General features: G+C 38.3%; 1 long non-coding RNA gene across 1 annotated transcript in view; it reads left to right on the top strand.

Moving 5' to 3' along the window:
• Positions 1-20,130, top strand: part of LOC141278781 (uncharacterized) — an 80,041-nt gene that overhangs the window by 14,860 nt on the left and 45,051 nt on the right. Inside the window, exon 2 of the long non-coding RNA XR_012331992.1 lies at positions 13,440-13,606. This is a non-coding gene — a long non-coding RNA (uncharacterized lncRNA). The remainder of the gene's footprint in view (positions 1-13,439; positions 13,607-20,130) is intronic.

Genomic DNA, 20,130 nt, shown 5'->3' on the forward strand with positions numbered 1-20,130 from the left:
GCATAGTAGCCAAAGCGATCCTGTTAAAACATACCCTTCTACGATCAAAACCCCATTTTCCTATCTGGAACAAACACCAAAGACCTGACTATGAACTACAAGGTCCTGTGTGATCTGCCCCCTCCACCATTACATCCAGATCTCATCTTCTGCTCTTCCCTTCTCTCCCTCAGCTCCAGCCACATCAACCCCCATCTCAGGACCTTTCTACTTGCTATTTGTTCTTCCTTACATGCCTTCCCCTTAGATATCTGCTCACCCAACTCCATCACTATTTTTAAGCAATTACTCAAACGTTGCCTTCTCTCGTGTATTCTCAGCCTACTTGACAAATACATCTGGATGCCTAACAAGCATGTCAAACTTACCATGTTCAACAAGAGGGCCTTCCTGAACATCTTACTTAAAATTTCAATCTCCACCACCTTCTTTTTCACTTCCGTGTTTCATTTATCTCTATCTGCTAAACTGTGTGTGTGTGTGTGTGTGTGTGTGTGTGTGTGTGTGTATAAAATATACTTAATTTTTATTTTCTTTGTTTTCTGTTTCCCTCCCTAGAGTATAATTTTCTTGACGGTAGGTATTTTTATCTGCTGTCTTCACTACTGTAATCTCAGCATCTGGAACACGCCTCTCACACAGTAGGTGCTCAATAATTATTTGTTAACTGAATGAGTTTTGGCTTTATCCCTTATTTTCCGCAGGCTTTGGAAAAGTTAGTTAAACTAAGCCTTATCTTTCTCATCAGTAAAAAGGGAAAAACAATAGCACTACCTTGTTGGATTATTGTGAGGGTTAAATGGTATAATGTGCATAAAAAATTTAACATGCATAGTGCCTGGCACACAGTAGGCAGTCTGATTCCCTGGGGCTGGAGGTACCTCACCATCCTCCTTCCAGTTTGTATTAGCCATGAATCCTCATAGCATTCTGTGTCTTACATTGTACATTAATTGTTGAAGTTATTGTCTAATCCTTGTTTGTCTGCTTAGCTTGGTGTTTGACTTATAGTAGGAACTGAGGGGAAAAAAAGTAATTTGGTAGGTTACAATTTGCTTTAAATACATTATCTAATTTGATCCTTAGAACTAACCTGCGTGGGGAATAGACTGGTAAAATCATAAGAAAAAACTGAGGTTTAGCGGGATTCACAGCATTGCCAGATCTTATCTGGTGATGATTTTGTTGTTGTTGTTTAGATAAAATGAGTCTCACATTTTCTAAATGGTACTGAAATGAAAGCGTTTTTGAAACAGAAGCAATCCATATACCCATGAACATTATGTGAGTTCTTCAGTTCCCAATTGTGTTGGACCTTCCCAGGCTTAATTTAAACATATTTTTACCATTTTGATGAAATTGTGTTAGAAGTGAGATATCACCTTTATTCTCCTCATTCTCTTGTGCTTCACTTATATACCTATTATTGGTAGATCAAACAAAAAATGCCTAATTTTGTTAAGTAGTTTGTTCTTAAAGAAGAGATCAACTCACAACACAAACAACTCTTGTCTTCTCAAAAATAAAATATAGCTTATTATTATGTGCTATTTGAGGATTTAAAAATATATTTTGCTTCTAAATTATGTCTGAATGACATTAATTAAAATAGCTGTATAATCAGTATTTAAATATTCATTAAGTCTTTGCTAATATCTTTTCTAGTAATTGTTTTGACAAAGTAATTTATAGAAAACATCACTATCTTATCAATTGAAAATTATCATTTTACAAATAAAGATAGTTTGGGAGGACTGATAGCTGATTGCAATTGGAAAGATATTTGACAAGGAGGGAGCAGTTTCTTGGCATCTGGGGAAAGCTGGAATGATTTTTCTTGGTGTATTAGTTTCCTGTTGCTGCTGTAAAAATTACCACGAACTTAATAGCTTCAGGGAGCACACATTTATTATCTTATCATTCTGGGAGTCAGAAGTTTGCAGTGGGCTTCATTGGGCTAAAATTAACGTGTCAGCAGGGCTGCCTTATTTCCTGGCTGTTCCAAGGGAGAATCCACTTCCTTAACTTTTCCAGCTTCTAGAGGTTTCCTGGATTCCTTGGCTCGTGGCCCCCTTAATCTCCAAAGCCAGCAAAGTCTTTCTCATGATGCCATCTTTCTGGCTCTAACTCTTCTGCTTCCCTCTTCCACATTTAAGGGACTGTCATGATTAATTACATTGAGCCCAGCTGGATAATCCAGGATAATTTCCTTACTTTAACTTCAGCTGATTAACAACCTTAATTCCATCTGCAACTTTAACTCTCTCTTGCCATGTAATGTAATGTTCACAGGTCCTGGACATTAGGATATGGACATCTTTAGGGGCACATTATTTTGTCTACCATAGTGGGTAACTCAAAGATAGAGGCCTAAAATGGTATAAGATTGTACCATATAATTATGTTTGTTTGTTTAGGTAAGGAGTTAAGGGGTGAATACACACTACAATTTAATACTTGCTCACATCTCCGTTTGCTATTTATTTTAAGAAGTTATCATTTTAGAAAGTTCTGATCATGCTTTGTGATCCAGATTGAACCCATCACTGGCAATTACCTTCTTTAACAGTACTTATTTTTCTGCTGGCTTGCCACTTTTATGTTTTTTAGCAAATGATTTTGCAGTTATCAATAATATATGCCAATTGAATATGAACTGTCCCATACTTGATGTCCCTTTCTTGTTACCTTCTGGCAGGTAGTGAACAATGTTATTCGTTATACTAATTTTAGCTCATATAGATTTCTACCCACCACCAGGGGAAAGGGTTTGCATTAGAAATAGCAAGAGATGCAAAAACAAATAAACAGTAGTTTTCAAACACTTAAAGCATTTACAGAACTTTTTCTTCAAATTATATATTCTGTGGAAGTCTGTAGACCATTATTTGAAGCACATAAAAACCGAACTGTGTTGTTGACAGAGAGAAACCTCTAACCTCACTCCTCACTTTCTTGGCAATTCCATCTTGAAAAAGAGTAAATTCATGTGTCCTCAGGAAAGGTACTAGGAAGTTAAGGATGAAACAAATAAAAACTTATATTTTTTATTAAAAATGTTTTCCCCAGCTTTATGGAGATGTAATTGACATATAGCATTGTGTAGGCTTAGAGTGTACAATGTAATGATTAGATACGTGTATATATTGCAAAATGATGCCACAATAAGGTTTGTTAACACATCTGTCCCCACACACAGATAAAATTTGGGTGTGTGTGGGGAGAACTTTTAAAATCTACTCTCAGTAATTTTCAAATATACAATAGAGGATTGTTGACTATAGTCACCATGCTGTACATTGCATCCCCAGAACTTATTCATGTTATAACTGGAAGTTTGTACCCTTTGACCACCTTCACCTTTTCCCCCCATCTCCCACCCCCTGTCCCTGGCAACAAATAAAAATTTTAGTAGAAGGCAGAGTGTCCAGGGTAGACAAAGAGTGAGGTACAATGTGGACTGGAAGTCCAGGAAACAGAAAAATCATAATAAGCTGCTGGAATCTGTGGTACTGAAGTCATGACTTAAAGTTCAAATAAGATTTTGGACGAGCCGAGACTCAAAGGCAGCAGCACAGCAGAGAGTAAAGAGGTGAGTGAGGGTAAAGAAACCAAAGAAGACAGGCCATGTTTGTGGATAGCACATAGTTCATCTGGACACCAGCACTGGCTGAATTTAAGAGAAGACTGAGAATCGGAGTCAAGACATGACATGGGGCAGGCTGGAGAAAAGCCTTAAAGAGCAGAGTGAAAAAACTGAGTTTATTTGCTCACGGGAAACTTGCACTAAACACTGGAGTCAGGAATTAGAAGCAGGTTGGATTAAAAAAGTGAAGCTCATTTATAAAAAGCCATTGATAGTATGACAGTCTCCTTTGAACTAAGCAAAGAATGCATGTTGGTGAGCCATGACGACTACTTTGACTTTCTATCATGCTGTGTAGTGTGTCCTAGCTTGTGACAGTGAATGTGCTCAGTCATATCTACTGATCCCAAAGATTTTCTTTCTTACAACCCAGTCTGCTATTTTCTGTAATAGCACACTTGAAATTTTCCTATCCCTAGAAGGGCATTTAACTTAATTGAAACATAGAGTTCAGTGAATATAAAGCCTATTTTTTGATATGTTGCATCCTTTCATTGTGGTGAATTCCCACAGGAAGATCGATTTGGCAGATGTGAGCAGGACTTTATAGGACTTTAGACCTCAAAGGAAATCACAGCTTATTTTCATACATTCTGTCAGTGTTGGTTATAAAAGTTCAGTAGATTCCACTGTCATATCGTACAATGTATAGTTTTTCAGTAACAACTTTTTCTTTTAATTGAGTCTTAAGCTGAGTATTTCTACCACATTCTTTCAGTTGCTATTGCTATGTTATTTGTGTAGATTTCTGGTTCACACCACTGGGAAAAACATGCATGGAAACTTTTATTCACTTTCTGGGGAAAACCCACCAGTGAGGGGCCCTTTTGGCCCTATCTCTGTAAATGGCACGATCATCCCCTCAGTTTCTTAGGCAAGAAACCAGGGAGTCATCACTGATGTTTTCTCTTGCTCTCTCCCATTAATTAGATTTTTTTTAGATGGTGACAATTATCTACCCTCTAGGCTCCCCACCATTTACAATGTGACTTTAGCTCCTCCCATCAAGAGATAGATCTACTTCTCTCTTTGAATTTGGGTAGGCCTTGTAAATCTTTGGAGAAATGCTTTGTAACTTAATTGATTAATATATGTGCTATTTCCAAGCCTAGGTGTCAAGCAACCTTGCACATTTCTGCTGTTCTCACCTATACCGCCTATACCTCTGTTCTGCCACTATGAGAACAGACCTGGGCTAGCCTGCTGAGGGACAAAAGACCATGCACCATGAATCAATTGATTCATCCCAGCTGAGGCCCCAGACATGTAGGAGAACCCAGCCAAGATCAGTAGAGGTATCTTACAGCTGATCTGCCATGTGCTATGTGCTGTGAGCTCTCTTGCAGCTCAGTTCACTGAGACACATGAGCAAGGTCCTTCCAAACTTTCCTGGCCCTAGCTAATCCATCAGTTTATGATTTAAGTAAATGCTTGTTATTTTAAGCCACTAAATTTTGTGTGGTTAATTATGCAACGAAAGCTAACTGATATATCCTCCTTCACTTAATTGTTCTCTGAGTATTATAGCTTTTACCGCCTTAATATAATTTCTCTGCATTTCATTTTCTCCTCCTTTACTGCCTTCTATCTCAATTTTAATCCCACCTCATTTCTACTACTAGAATAGTCATGTTATTCTTCTACTTAAACCCCTTTAATGGTCATCATTTTCAATGGAATAAAGCACGCAGTGCTGAAGGGAGTCACCCTGATGGCTATGAGCCCAATTTATTATGTCAGACTCCCTGGCTCCCTCACTTTCTGGCTGTGTGACCTTGGGCAAGTTACTAAAGCACTCTGTGCTTCAGTTTCCTCATGCTTAAAATGGAATAAAAATGAGCCATTGCAAGTAGAGTCTAGAATAGAACCTGGCACATCATAATTATGCAAATTATATGTACTACAATTTTTACTCCTTAGTATGAAATATAAGACCTTCTGTGAACTGGTTCTTTTATTCTGTCTCTAAAGTTGTATGTCACTATGACTTCTTCACAACCCAAGTCAAAGCCCTTGGTTCTTCCAGTATGTACCATGTTGTTTAAAGCCTCCATATTTTTATTCATGTTGCTTCAGTGTTTTGAGTGCCTGGTTCCTGCCTCTCTTTTCTCTGGCCTCTAGTCCCCTTCTCTGACTATATGAACTTCTTCTCTTTCAGTGCTTACCTCAAGCAGTGCCATCTTAATGAAGTCTTTTCTAGACTCCAGTGGTATAATTAGTTATGCCCTGATTCATGCCCCCATAGTGTCCTGCCCATACTCCTTGCATGGTATGTATTGGCTTATACAGTCCAGACTGTCAGTTCCTTTTAGGAAAAAACAGTGTGCTATTTGTTCTTGTTTCTCGATCATCTAGAGCAATGCCTGAAACATAGTCTGAACTTCAGAAGTGATGATTACAAATTTAGGACACTATAAAGACACAGAGGAAGTAATTGAGAAGAAACGAATCAGGCTCTAATTTTCTGCTTCCAAAATGCTAAAGCCACAGGTGCTCTTGGAGTGATTGCAGATAACTATAGGCAAGGAGGCCATTGGGGTGGGGCTGAATGTAGGCAAGAGTGTGTGGGTAGGGCACTTGTGGGTAATGCTGTATATCCTTGTGGATCTTGAAGAACTTGGAAGATGATAATATAACTAAAACACTGGGGAAAAGCTGAAGTCCAGGAGCATGGCATTACTAAAGACACGTAGAAACTGCTTACTTTGGTTAGAATAGACAGGTTCCTACCATTTTAGCTACTATGAATGAACGCAAGGACAATTTAAAAGTTGGGATCTTTGACAATAAGATAATCTTCAAGTTATGTATGCTGTGTTCTAACTTCATGCTTGTTATATATATATACATATATATATATTTTTTAATTTATTTATTTTTTTGCGTTACGCAGACCTCTCACTGCTGTGGCCTCTCCCGTTGTGGAGCACAGGCTCCAGACGTGCAGGCTCAGTGGCCATGGCCCACGGGCCCAGCCGCTCCGCGGCATGTGGGATCCTCCTGGACCGGGGCACGAACCCGTGTCCCCTGCATCAGCAGGCGGACTCTCAACCACTGTGCCACCAGGGAAGCCCCTATATTTTTTATTAATATTGTCTCTTCTTATAAACTTAATGTTCTTAAAAAGGAATGATGGAATGCTTTTGATCATATATGCTGTAGGACATAGGAAAGTTGGGATGGGAAATATTTCATGAAGTTGATTTTTCATGCATTTAGTGAGCCAAGTTTGTGATTTCCAATGATTAAAAAAGCACTCCAGTAGAATCACTGTTTGAAAACCAAACATCATGTAATACCTCAATGGAGAAAGTTGGAACTTTTTATCAGTTATACAATAACTCCCCGTAGCTTCTCCCCCAACAACTGGAAACCATCATTCTACTTTCCGTCTCTACTATAGGAACTTCATATAAGTGGAATCATATAGTATTTGTCTTTTTGTGATTTGCTTATTTGACTTGGCTTAATGTCCTCAGGATTCATCCCTGTTGTAGCATATGTCAGAATTTCCTTCCTTTATAAGGCTGAATCATAAATCATTGTATGTATATAATACATTTTGCTTATCCATTCATCCATCAATAGACACTTGGGTTACTTCTAAGATTCAGCTATTGTAACTAATGTTGCTATGAACATGGGTTCATAAACATCTCTTTGAGACTCTGCTTTTAACTCTTTTGGTTAGATATCTAGAAGTGGAATTACTGGATCATATGGTAATTCTATTTCTAACTTTTTGGGAAACTGCCATACTGTTTTCCACAACAGCTGTACCATTTTACATTCCCACCAACAGTGCAAAAGTATTCCAATTTCTCTACATCCTCACCAATACTGTTGGTTATTTATTTATTTGTTTATTTATTTATTTATTTGTCATCCTAATGGATGTGAAGTGATGTCTCATTGTGATATGTATGGGGTGAAATTTCACTGTAATTTTGATTTGCATTTACCTAATGTCTAGTAATGTGGAACATATTTACATGTGCTTATTAGTCATTTATATATCTTTAGAGAAATATATACAGAAGTCCCTTGCCCATTTTTGAATCATGTTTTTTTTTTTAATTGAGTTTTAGGAGTTCTCTATCTATTCTGGATTTTAATCCCTTATCAGATATATGACTTTCAAATATTTTCTCTCACTCTGTGGGTTGCCTTTTTACTCTGTTCATAGTGTCTTTTGATCCACAAAATTTTAAATTTTTCATCAAGTTCAGTTTGTCTCTTTTTTCTTTGGTTGCCTGTGCCTTTGGTGTCATATCCAAGAAATCATTGCCAAACCCAGTGCTATGAATCTTTTGCCCTATGTTTTCCTCTAAGAGTTTTATAGTTTGAGGTCTTATGTATGGGTACATTTTGAATTATTTTTTTATATGGTGTTAGATAAAGGTCTCACTTCATTCTTTTGCATATAGATATCTAGTTACCTCAGAACCATTTGTTGAAGAGACAGACTGTCCTTTCCCCATTGAATGGTCTTGGCTCTCCAGTTGAAAATCATTTGACTGTATAGGCAAGGGTTTATTTCTGGGATTTCTATCTTTTCAATTGGTTTACATGTCTGTCCTTATGCCGGTACCACACTGTTTTGATTATGGTAGCTTTTTCATAAGTTTTGAAATCAGGAAGTGTAAGTCCTCCAGCTTTATGTTTTACACATTTTTGTGACACCCTGATCCATGGGTGCACTTAATGGATCCTTCAAACACTTGTGGATTTAATGATGGAACTGCAACTATCATCTAATGTGGGACATGCTGGGAAACTTGCTCTTATCTTGCCAAACCTAGAGTAATTTCCACAGAACTATTTTCAACAAGAAAATATCAAACATATTTTTCATAATATAAGTTATTCCAAATACTGCTTACTGGTGAAGAATGAATTGATTTATTCTCACAGTGTGTTGCCCTCTTTTATATTCATTAAAATTCAGATGATTGGTATTACAGAAAGAAAATCTTTTTCAGTTTAGTCATGGATTCTGAGCATAAAGTTTTTCCAGTGCTAGAAAATTGATCTGGCACCATTTCTTATCCATAGCAAAATAGCATGATCTCTTTATTACAGTTTTGACTTAACATTATGATATGTATTAAAAGTCTAAGGGAATATGATAGAGGATGTTAATGTTGTATTTAGCAATGCCATGATATAAAGATATGAAGACAAAGTGATTAGAATCTAGGGAAGTAAATATCAGAAGTGATATACATTATAAATCACTTTAGTAAAAGAAACCTAGTGCTAGGCATTCTAGTTTTATTGAACCATAATTTCTGTTTGTTTTTAAATTTATGAGCATAATATTTATCATCTTTTCATTTTTTTTCTGATTAAAACTTAAGAGTTTCAGAACTTTAAGGCGTCTGAAAATTCATTGTATTAGTTAAAGTAAGACTTGTGTGCTGTAATAAATAGAACTAACAATAGTTTAGTGGCTCAGAGAAAATAAGTTTCCTTTTTCCCTCATGCTGTAGTCTGAGATGAGCATTCTAGGTTAGCCTACAGCTGTGCTCTGGGCAATCTTTGAGTACCAGCTTCCTTCTACTTTGTTTTTCATGATTCCCTCGGGCATTGTCTTTACCTGCTTGAGTGAAACTGGTTTCAGGCACTTCCTTATTCTAGTTTGTGGAAGAGAACTTGAATACAGGAGCTCAGTACAAGGTTTTATAGGCCAGGCTGGGAAGGGGTAAATGTCACTTCTGCTGACGTTCCATTGGTGAGAGCTCAGTCACTAAGCCACACCTGGCTACAGGAGGAACTGGGAAATAAGGTCCTGGGTAGGCACTCACGTCAGCTATAGCTCTCTTATTATGTAGAAAAGGAAAAATGAATTTTGGATAACAAGCAGTGTCCTTCTCAATCACCCAGACTGAAGCCCTCAGTTTCCTAGTGAGGGTAGGGAGACTGGAGAGCAATTAATCACTTACCACCTATGTGACCTTGGACATACAGCCTTTATCACTTAATCAGCCATCTGACCTGGACTACCTAGCCTTTACTACTTACCATGGATGTGACCTTGAACACGTAATTTCTACCCTTACCACCCATCTGACCTTGAATAATTAACCTCTGTCATTTATTTCTTATAGACATTGGACACATAATCTCTACCATTTATGTGACTTGGTGTCATGACCTTTACCACATAACATCTTTATGACCATCTTGTAATTTCTACCACTTAACACCTATGTGACCATGGCCTATAACCTCGATAAGCATATTTTTCTCATCTTTACCTCATAGGATTGTGTTAGACAAGGTAATTAATATAAAGACATTAGAAAAATGATGAGCACATAGTGCTCAATAAATATACTCTGCTGTTGCTGCCATTACCACCATTACCACTCATGTTACTACTATTTGTATTACCTAGCTAACAGAAAACTAATAAACATGATAATTAATGAATGTTTCAGGGCCTCCAGGTTATTAATATAGAGTTTAGTTATTGCTAAGCATAGAAATGCTCCTGAATTAAAAAGTTATAGTCAATATAATGTCACCTTTACAAGCATTTAATATACACACTTTAATAGTATGTAGTAGTTATAGTCTCAGATTAAGTGGGAGAGTAACACATTTGTATATTCTGGTTCTATTTGCCAGTTTTAAGATTCAGTGACTCGTTTATTGGATATTGGTCCTATAGGAGAAATTAGAACATAAAAAGATAATTTATTCTGAATATAATATTAGAGTTAAATAAACGATCAATATATTTTATTCATCCTTTTGTTATGCTGACATCCCAGGGAAGCTAAGTGACCCTGATGATTATTAGCTCAAAGCATAAACCATTTAGTTGGAAACAGAAGTCAAAGAACTAAAAACTCCAAGTAGCTGTTTGCCAGATTTTCCAAAATGAAATTCAGTTAATTTGTAAATAGGTCCTTAAATGCAAATGATTTATTCCTTCCTGCATGGAGCAAAATAACTTGGACAGTTGAAAAGTCCTTATGAACTAAAGAGAGTAAACAAATCACTATAAAAGTCAGAATGCATTTTCCTATGTTTTACAGACATCACAGCAAAAATTTTAAACATTCAACTTCAATTGATGCCATAGCTTGCTTTGTCTTTTCTCTAGATCAGTTTCTGTATATATTACCTAGAGTTCCCTTACAAAGTGTGTTGATACCTGTTACCCTAAATGAGAGTTCATACTTGTTGATTGCATGTACGGTGTGATCTTCGGAGAGACTATCTATCTGTAAAGGTGCAGTTGTTGATGTATATTTTAAAGTCTAGCAATTATTCAAAGAAGTTTTCATAGAATGCAGAAGATCTTTAATATTTGTAAATTATGCGTGCGCCCACAGGCATACATACACACACACACACAAATTTAATGAATTTATATTCTGTTGAAAATGAACCTGAGAATGAAATGAAGTGTTATTGCTGGTGATGGAAATAATGAGAAGATACAAAGTGACTTATTAGAAAATAGAAGTTTGGACTAAATTAAGAGCAAGCAGTCAAATCTGTGGTGGCTTGGCTGATGTCATGAACAAGTCCACCATGTGTTTTATGGAGAAATGTGAACATAAGAACCCTGAAATTATTTCAGTGAGTGCTCCAGAAAGAATTAGGTTTTATAGGTTTATTAGTGGATACATTGAAAGCTGTTTTGTAAAATCGATGAGGGTATGAAAAGACACCAAATTTTTACATTTAGTTATGATATATTATGAAGTAAATTATGTGCATTATAATATTTAAGGATTTGGGGAGTCTTTATAGCCTCAGTTTATGTTCTCTGCAGTGGCAATATTTATTTAGCAAAGAATAATCATTTCACTCACCACTGATCTCTTACTCACTAAACACATACTGTCAATCTGTAAGCCTAGACATTGGATTGTGTTCTGTCTAGATTTTGCTGAAGTAGCACTAACATGAAAATGTAGTTTAAGGCCAACTATTTAAAAAAAAACCCTCTAGTTTATGTTTATAGTTACAGCTTTTAACTCAATTTTCAAATTAATTGATTTTCAGAATATACTGAAAGTGAAAAATGTGTCACTACAATTATAATTAAACAACAGTGTGTATTTAATTGTGCACAGTTAGACAATAACTTTCTAATTTTCATGAGAGATTTCATGGAAATGCAGGTGAGAATCATCCAGTTTCTTTCATTTTATTTTAGTAAAGGTATGTTTACTTGAAACTAATATTCTACTATCAGTCAAAACATTTTCCTGAGTAGTCTCACTTTATTTCAATTCTTCAGTTTGCAGATACTAACAAGTTTTACCCCTGGGGGTCGCTATTTACCTGTATTTTGAAAAACCAGTTTCTTGATGAAGTGATGTAACTGGATAACTGTAGTGTGTGGTTTACAGTTTAAAGAAACATTGATTCTGGAAAAGTCTAAATTTAGATGAAAGTACCTAGGGACTAAACTACTATCCTTTGTAAATTAAGTGATTCCACAGAGCCAATGATTTTTCTAGAGATTTCATTCAGAGATAACTAAATAGTAATTATGTTCAAAATAGCCATGTATGTATTTCAGGAGACTTAAAAATGCTTTACCAATCTGAGGCAGTTACGGGCTAGATGCTTTCCCAGTCCCCAGGGAATGGTGGAGGAGACACGGGGCTTGGAAAAGGACAAAGGACTCAGGCAGGAGAGTTAGGTTCTACTCTGGCTTATTTTTCACTGACCAGGGATCTGATCCAGTCTCTTATGCCCAGATTTTCCCTTTGTAAAATTAAGGTAGAAGGCTCTGCATTATTTCAATACTCCCTTCTGGCCCTATCTTTCTAAGAGCCCTTGTCACTATCAGTCAGATTTTAAAGTTTTCAGATGAAAGGGAATGAAACTATTTTTACTATTTCATCTCCATGGTAGACAAATTTCAAGATAGCAAAACAAAAGTACGATTTTTTTTGTGTGATACAGCAGAATGAAGTGACTATCACTAGAAGATTTTCTTTTTCAGTGATGTGAAGGGGAAACTGATACCCTGGAAAGTTTATAGCTTTTTAGGTCAGGTTAAGTGCTTTTTATCAGTTTTGCTTAAAGAATTATTATTTTATCAATGCCTATTTTTTTTTCAATTATTCACTTGGTGCTGATTGATCCAAAAGAGTAAAAAGTCCTGGCCCAAGAGCTGCTGGATTCTTTTTCTTTCCCAACTTGCAGCCAAGAAAGCTTCACTCTCAATGAACCACATACCCTTCATTTTCAGACTTGGTGCTGTTTCAGTCTCCAGGACTAGTTCTGTGCCAGGTGTCCCCTGATCCTGTGCCTCTGATCAATGATAACAAAAATACCTAGTGTTTGTAGCACACTCTAAAAAGAATTTTACACGTTAAATGTTTTTCACAACAACCCTGCGAAATAAAGCAAGTAGTATTACCTACCTAATTTTGGACTTCTGGAAATCAAGATCCAGAACGAGTAAGTGATTTATCCAAGTGATTTGTGCAGTTTATAAGCTAACTATGAATTGAATCCAGATTTTCAGTCTCCAAATGTTTACTTTCTGAAGATCCAGATTCTCTTTTATACTAAGTTCAGTTCACAGAATTCTGTTCTGACATTTTTCTCGTGTTTGAGGCTCTGGACTAGTAGATTGTCTTACAATGCCATCTATTATGGGCTGAATTGTGTCCCCACAAGATTCTTATGTTGAAACCTTAACCCCCAGTAACTCAGAATGTAACTGTATTTAGATAGGGCCTTTAAAGTGATGATTAATTTAAATGAGGCCATTAGTGTAGGCTCTAACCCAACTTGACTGGTGTCTTTCTAGGAAGAGAAGTTTGGACACACGTAGAGACACCAGGGATGTTCATGCACAGAGGACAGACCATGTGAGGACAAAGCAAGAAAGCTGACCATTTTCAAACCAAGGAGAGAGGCCTGGGAAGAAAACAAACCTACTGACACCTTGATCTTGGATGTCCAGCCTCCAGAACCGTGAGAAAATTAAGTTCTATTCTTTAAGCCACTCAGTCTTCTGTGGTGTTTTGTTATGGGAGCCTTAGCTAACTAAGGCACCATCCATCTGAAAATAATGACGTAGTATCTAACATGCCAAGCACTGTGTTGCTCTTTGGGATTGAGAGATAAATGATATAGGCCATGTCCTCAAGGCCCTCATAATCTAGTGTAATGTGTGCTTATAGTGGTGATCTGTGGGGAGAGGGAAACAAACAGCTAATACTGTAAGGTGTGTTGAGTTACGACAGGGAATCCATAGAGAATCATGGAAGTACAGAGAAGGAGGCTTTGTCTCAGCCTGAGTTAAAGTGAGGTAGAAGTAGAGGTGGGGAGCCCAGAGAAGGTAACTTGAAGAGCAGTGAATGTTAAACATCACTTCACCCCACAAACTATTTCATAGGATCTAGTCATGGTCCTAAACTCCATCTGGGTGAAGGCCAGTTATCTGCTTAGATATTCTTGATTTCAAATATGTACGTAGATTTTCAGGATTGTTAGCCTCTGGATTTTCTTTTCCCTTACTCTGTCAACAAACCTAACACAGCTCTGATACTTACTATTTGCCTGAAGTACCTACACCTTCCTATCTGTCAAAATCCCTTTGGAAGCCATGTCTTAGCACATCCAACTCGTTCTTGCCATAGCTTGTGAAAACTTGCAATTCTGCGTTCTACACATGTGATAATTTCTCCTGTCCAGCAGAAGTTAACCAGGCCATTGTAGACTTTGTTCTAAGATCTAACAGTATCTGTGTAGAATAATCAAGCCAGACTATAGGCTTCCTACCAAATAGCCCTTATCTATGGGAGCATCATGAGTTTTTGCAGCTCATCTTTATCTAACTGTCCGTAGAAAATTAGAGATAAACATGATGTCATTAGTTTGGCTACACTGCTGAATACAGAGAAAATATTGTCTACTGTGAAGTAGGTTTACAATGTCCATAAGTAATGTAGGACTCGAGAGAAGATGGCATCATGGAACTTGTGGTTATCCATATGGAAAATTTTTGTATATCCATATGGAAAAAATTGAATTTAACTCCTTCTTTACACCACACGCAAAAATTAATTCTAGGCATCTTTTAGATTTAAGTTTGAATGGCAAAATAGCAAAACTTTTAGTATAAATAAAGCTCACCTGGAAGAGTTCTGAGTATCTTTGAGACTAAACTTCACAACATCATCCAATTTGTCTGCTTGTGTGACCGTGCATTGAGTAATGGTAACAAGGCATCCTGCACAGATATCGGAGCACATTAAGAGGAGCAAAGGTTCTCTTCAGAAAGAGAGGGAGGAAGCTGGAACTTCAGACTTTAGCATGAGCTGCTGCTGAGTTGAAGCTCCATCTGCAAAGGCTTGTTCCATCTTGTTCTTGGTCTGCAGCCATAGGCTTGGCTTAATTAGAATGGTTAGGGGACAATATTTTGAATGTGGCCACTCAAAAAGTGGTGCGTGTAGCCTTTCTTTTGAAAAATTATTTCTTATTTTGAAGAAAAACTAGAGATTCTTTACACTATTGTAGAATACACCAAACAGTGACTTATGTTTCACAGTCTTTTATAGGAGAGTTGTGAACTTCTCCTGTTAACACTGATGACTCTCACCTAGCACATTTTCCTCGCATGGAGCTTAGCATCACTGTGGTGGAAATGGGGTAGGGGAGGGCTCTCTTATGTATCCAGAACTAAGGCTTATGCCTTAACTTGTGCCTGGTAAAATGTATCCACTATGAATATTTAAATCAGAAATCTAGGGTACCATCTATTTCTGGAGAGGCCCTCCAGTTAGGAGTTCATAGTTATACTCTAAGGGAGGCTTTGAAAAAAATCCTTCAATACTGCCACTGTCATGATGAGGTTGGGTGAAGGTAGCAGGACTCTTGAAAATACTTCTGGCCACCTGATGTGCCTCTCCTGTTGCTTTCTGTTGTTTTACTTCCCCCATGTTGCTAATTTGTCTTCCATTTGCATGGTCTTTCCTGCTCATTCAAATAATCCTTCAAACTCAGTTTTGCTGGAAAATATTAAATGGTATGTTATAAACCTAAATAAATGACAGCAGTCTGGATTCAAATATCTAATCCTTCAGTAAAATCTGTTAGCACCACTAATGACCAGATTTAAGGATACCATATGTTGCTTTCTCTGGATATCAATGAAATAATTTTTATCCACTCTCCATTCCTACTTCCTTCTTTCTGTCCTTCTTCCAAAAACAAATATTTTTTGAGAGTCAGTTATTTCTAAGTAACGAGAATACATAAGTGAACAAACTTAAGTCTCTCATTCAAATGGAATGACATGAATAATAAAAATTAAGACATTAAAATATAATATATCAAATAATTATATGTATTGTTAACGAGGTCATCGAGAGGATGTGACTGATGGTTAACGTGTGAGCTGGATCCAGGCAATTGGAGGCTTAACCCCTCCCCTGTCCTTGGAATGTATGCTCAGCTCACCCATACTAGGAGCCGCTTTAGGGACGCAACCCTGAGAGAGTAATGTGTTGTTGAGACCATCTGGACTGAATACATGACTGAACCCCATTAAGGCCTCTATATAAACGCTTAAGATGCTTGTGGGCATGTGCTGAGCTCTACTCATCTTGAGGTTGCCCAGGACAAGCCTTGTATGTAAATTCTCTTGCTTATCAAAACTGCCACCTGCCAATCTGGAGTGAGTCTGCCTCTTTCTTGGGTCTTTCTTTACCTTCCCTGCACAGGGGCCAGTTTCAAACTTCACCATGGGAACTCCTGAGGTTGCAAACCAACAATTGGTGAGCCAGCCAGGGAACTGAAGGAATGAGTCTTGGGAAAGAGGCATCCATAGTAGAAATCTGGGGATGGCCATTGACCTCTAAGTGGGGGAGGGCTGACCTGTACGCTGGATGCTTGTGGACTGCAGAGTGAGTACTAGGATGCCCCGAAAACCCAGGCTGGTTTGATGCACCTCTTTGAGGAAGGGAGACAAATGACTGTGCAGTGGGCTGGCCTCTACTGTGGGCAGGTCAGCTGGACACTGATGCTCAACTAGAGGCTGAAGCGTGAGTTAGAAAGTCAAAAACAAAGAGCTGAGGTTAGAGAAGGTTGTATGGTTGTCCACTGCTCCGCTAGCTTCAGGGCTGGCAGACAAGGTGGGAAAGCAGGTTAATAAATTGGAGACCTTAGTGAGATGTTTTGCAAAGCTAAGGAGGGCACAAGGTGCCACAGATTAAGGTCCAAGCACTTGTAACAAAGCCTGGTTGAGACACTAAGAGTTGGAATCCCTGGGAAAGTGATGAGAGTGAAAAGGAGGATGTTATGGAGATTGACAGTGCAATGGAAGAAGCACCCCATGTTGTCTGACCCCTAATATAGAGGAAAGCAAAAACACTGCATTAGCAACTCAGCCAGCAGGGCAGCCCCCAGTTCAGGAAATGTTCACGATGAAAGAGTATGCATCCACTGAGCTTATTGATATGGCGGCTAAGTTCCAACAAAAGGCCAGGGATAGTATCTAGGCATAGCTAGTATGGCTATGGGAATCGGGGGCCATGGCATTTCTCTAACCAGGCACAAGGCAGAGAAAATGAGCAACGTCATCACACACAATGCCCACCAGCAGCACCTGCATGGTAGTCAGGAGGTTCAAGGGACTCACTTCCTTATAGATTGGATTATTTTATCCTGTAGGGAGGCGTGGCCCAATGAGGGCCTGGAAATCTATGGAGGAGGAGCAGATTTTTAGGGAGGTAGGAATGAGACAGGCCATCTACACTCCTGTCTTTGAAGACCCTGATTGGGCCATGTTCACTGCAGGAATGAAAGCCAAGATACTCCAGTTCTCCTTAGCACCTGGTATGGGACCTGATATTCATGCTGGCCTAGTCATAGGACAAGACGTTTATGATGTTGGACAGTCCATTGCTGATCTGGGGGAAACTGACAAATCCTGGGAACAGGTATGGACTGTGGGAAAGACCCAAAACAGAGAGGGAGCTTGAGAAGCCAAAAGCCTATCCCAGTTGGCTGTAAAGTGTCTGGTAAAGGTAACTGGGAGCAAATGTGGTTTGACCTCATTGCTGCAGGGCCCCCACCTGAAAAGACAGACCAGCAACCCAGCACTGTGTTTTTGGCCTGTAGAATGCCTTAAAACCTGAACAACAGTTCAGACCTGCCCCAACTACCCCGAGTGCTCCACAGACTCCAGCAGAGGCATCATGGGATGAGTGCTTCCCATGCCCTGGGTATAGGATGCAGGCCAAGGTCGCCTCCAGGTGAGGGCCATTGGGAATGATTGGGGCCCCACGTTGAGCTCACTATTCACTGTCCCCCAGCAATAAACAAAAGGCTGTGGTTGATACTGGAGCCAAATGTACTCTAATCCGTGTAACCCTCAGAATTTTCCTGGCCCCCTCAGTGCCATCGATGGTTATGGAGGACAAACGGTTATGGTCAGTAAGGTTCCTTTGATGTTGCAAATTGGGTGTTTTCCCCCATGGGAATACAAGGTTTTTATCTCTCCAATGCCAGAGAGCATAGTGGGCATTGACATCCTACAAGGTCAAACTCTGCCAACCTCTACTGGAGAATTCCACCTCCAGTTTAAAGTAATCAAACCAGTGCTGAGGGGAAACGCCAACTGGGAACTGGTAAGGCTACCACCCCAAGGAAGAGTGGTAACTGTCAAACGATATAAATCGCCTGGGGTTAAGGGGAATAAGGTAATAGGAGAAATTATCCAAAAACTGCCCTGAACAGGTATTGTACACCCTGCCCATAGTGCTTCCAGCAGCTGGGTATGGCTGTTGAACAGCAGTTTTAAAGATGAATAAACAATTGTAATAGATGAATAAAGGAAGGTAAAGATAGGGTGACTGGTGGAGATGTGGGGTTAGGTGGTGCTGTTTTTATAGGTGGTTGTCAAGAAGGCGACATTTGATCAATACCAGAAGGTAACTAAGGAATGAGCCATGTAGATAGCAGGAAAAAGAGGATTCTGAGCAGAAATTAGCAAGTGCAGGTGTCCTGAGGTGAAGTTTGCTTGGTGTGTTAAAGCAACAACGGAGTCCAGTAAAACTGGAGGAGAGTGAGTGAGCCAGTAGTGGTGGACATAAGGCCCAAGAGATGTCATGGATCATAGGTAATGGATTTGGGAATTTACTCCAAATAAAATGTGAAGCCAAAGGAAGGTTTCATTATATGCAGAAAAATTTTTAAGATAGATTTTTGCTAAGCTTTCCAAAATTCCTAAAATTGATTAACGCTTCTAGTTCCAATTCTTCTGGGTTTTATAGTCATAAGTGGAAAGAATTAAACTTTCATGTAGTAAACAAATATAGGTAAACAATATTCTGGGGAGATATGTGATTTCCCAGAAGTAAATGATAATAACATTCTAAATTGATCAATAATAGCACTATAACTCTTTGCCGGCTGTTCTGAACTATGTGTGGAAGCATTTGGGCACCGTCAATTACTGCCAGGAGTTAGGGTGAAACCTGAAAATTATTTAATATTTCCTCTCATAATAAGCATTACGTATTTAAGCATTACCAAACACTGTCAAAATAAATGTGGTATTTTCCATAGTGAACTTGTAAGACCAATCTTTGCTCTGCCACATACTTACTCTTTTACCTTGAGCAAATTCCCACAGCATCTTTGAGGCTCAGTTTCTTTATTCCTAGCATGGGCATCATAGGATCTAATTTACAGATAATGTCTGCTAAGCACTTACCCCAGTTTTTACCACATAGCAAACATTTTAAAATAGTTGTAGCTACAACAACTATATTGTTTTTGCTCTCTCCCAATATTGTTGCATATTGTAACTAAAATAGGTTACCATGTTTGCATTCTGTTCGCTAAAGCATACTTATTAACGTTTATTGATATACTCTTAATTTTTTATAAATTCTGAGGATCCAAAAATAATATGTACAAGAATAAAACAAAGAAACCCCATAAATGCAAATTGCCGGGGACCAGCCCCAGCTGAACAGGATTCACCCAAAGGGGAAGACGGAGTCGGCGTGGACAGAACTCAAGACACCTCAGAGGATGCAAGGATCTGACAAATTTATTTTTAAGATTCCAAAAGCTTTTATACTATAAAGTGATCTCATTTTCAAATTTAACATTTTCATTTCCACGCCAAAAACTCCCTCACATAGGCCACAAAACAAAGGTAATTTACATCAGCAGATTGATTAAAACAGGTTAGGTAATTTTCCCATCGCCCAGAGTCTCTTTCTTCTCCTGTGGTTAGTCACATGTTGGTCACATCTACGTCAGGAACACAGTCTGTTCTTCTCAGGAGATTAAAGTGTTCTTGTACTTGTACATTCTGCTTGATCAAGCCATAAACTTAAACATATAATTCTATTAGTGATTAACAATATTCAAATAACATTTCATCTACAAATTTCCCAACCCTACCATAATAATCAAAACAATACACATTATTTTTATGCTTCTAAAAAACTATGGGAGCGGGCATTGTACCATAAACT

The sequence above is a fragment of the Tursiops truncatus genome, chromosome 5, assembly GCF_011762595.2.
Source record: "Tursiops truncatus isolate mTurTru1 chromosome 5, mTurTru1.mat.Y, whole genome shotgun sequence".
Lineage (NCBI taxonomy): Eukaryota > Metazoa > Chordata > Mammalia > Artiodactyla > Delphinidae > Tursiops > Tursiops truncatus.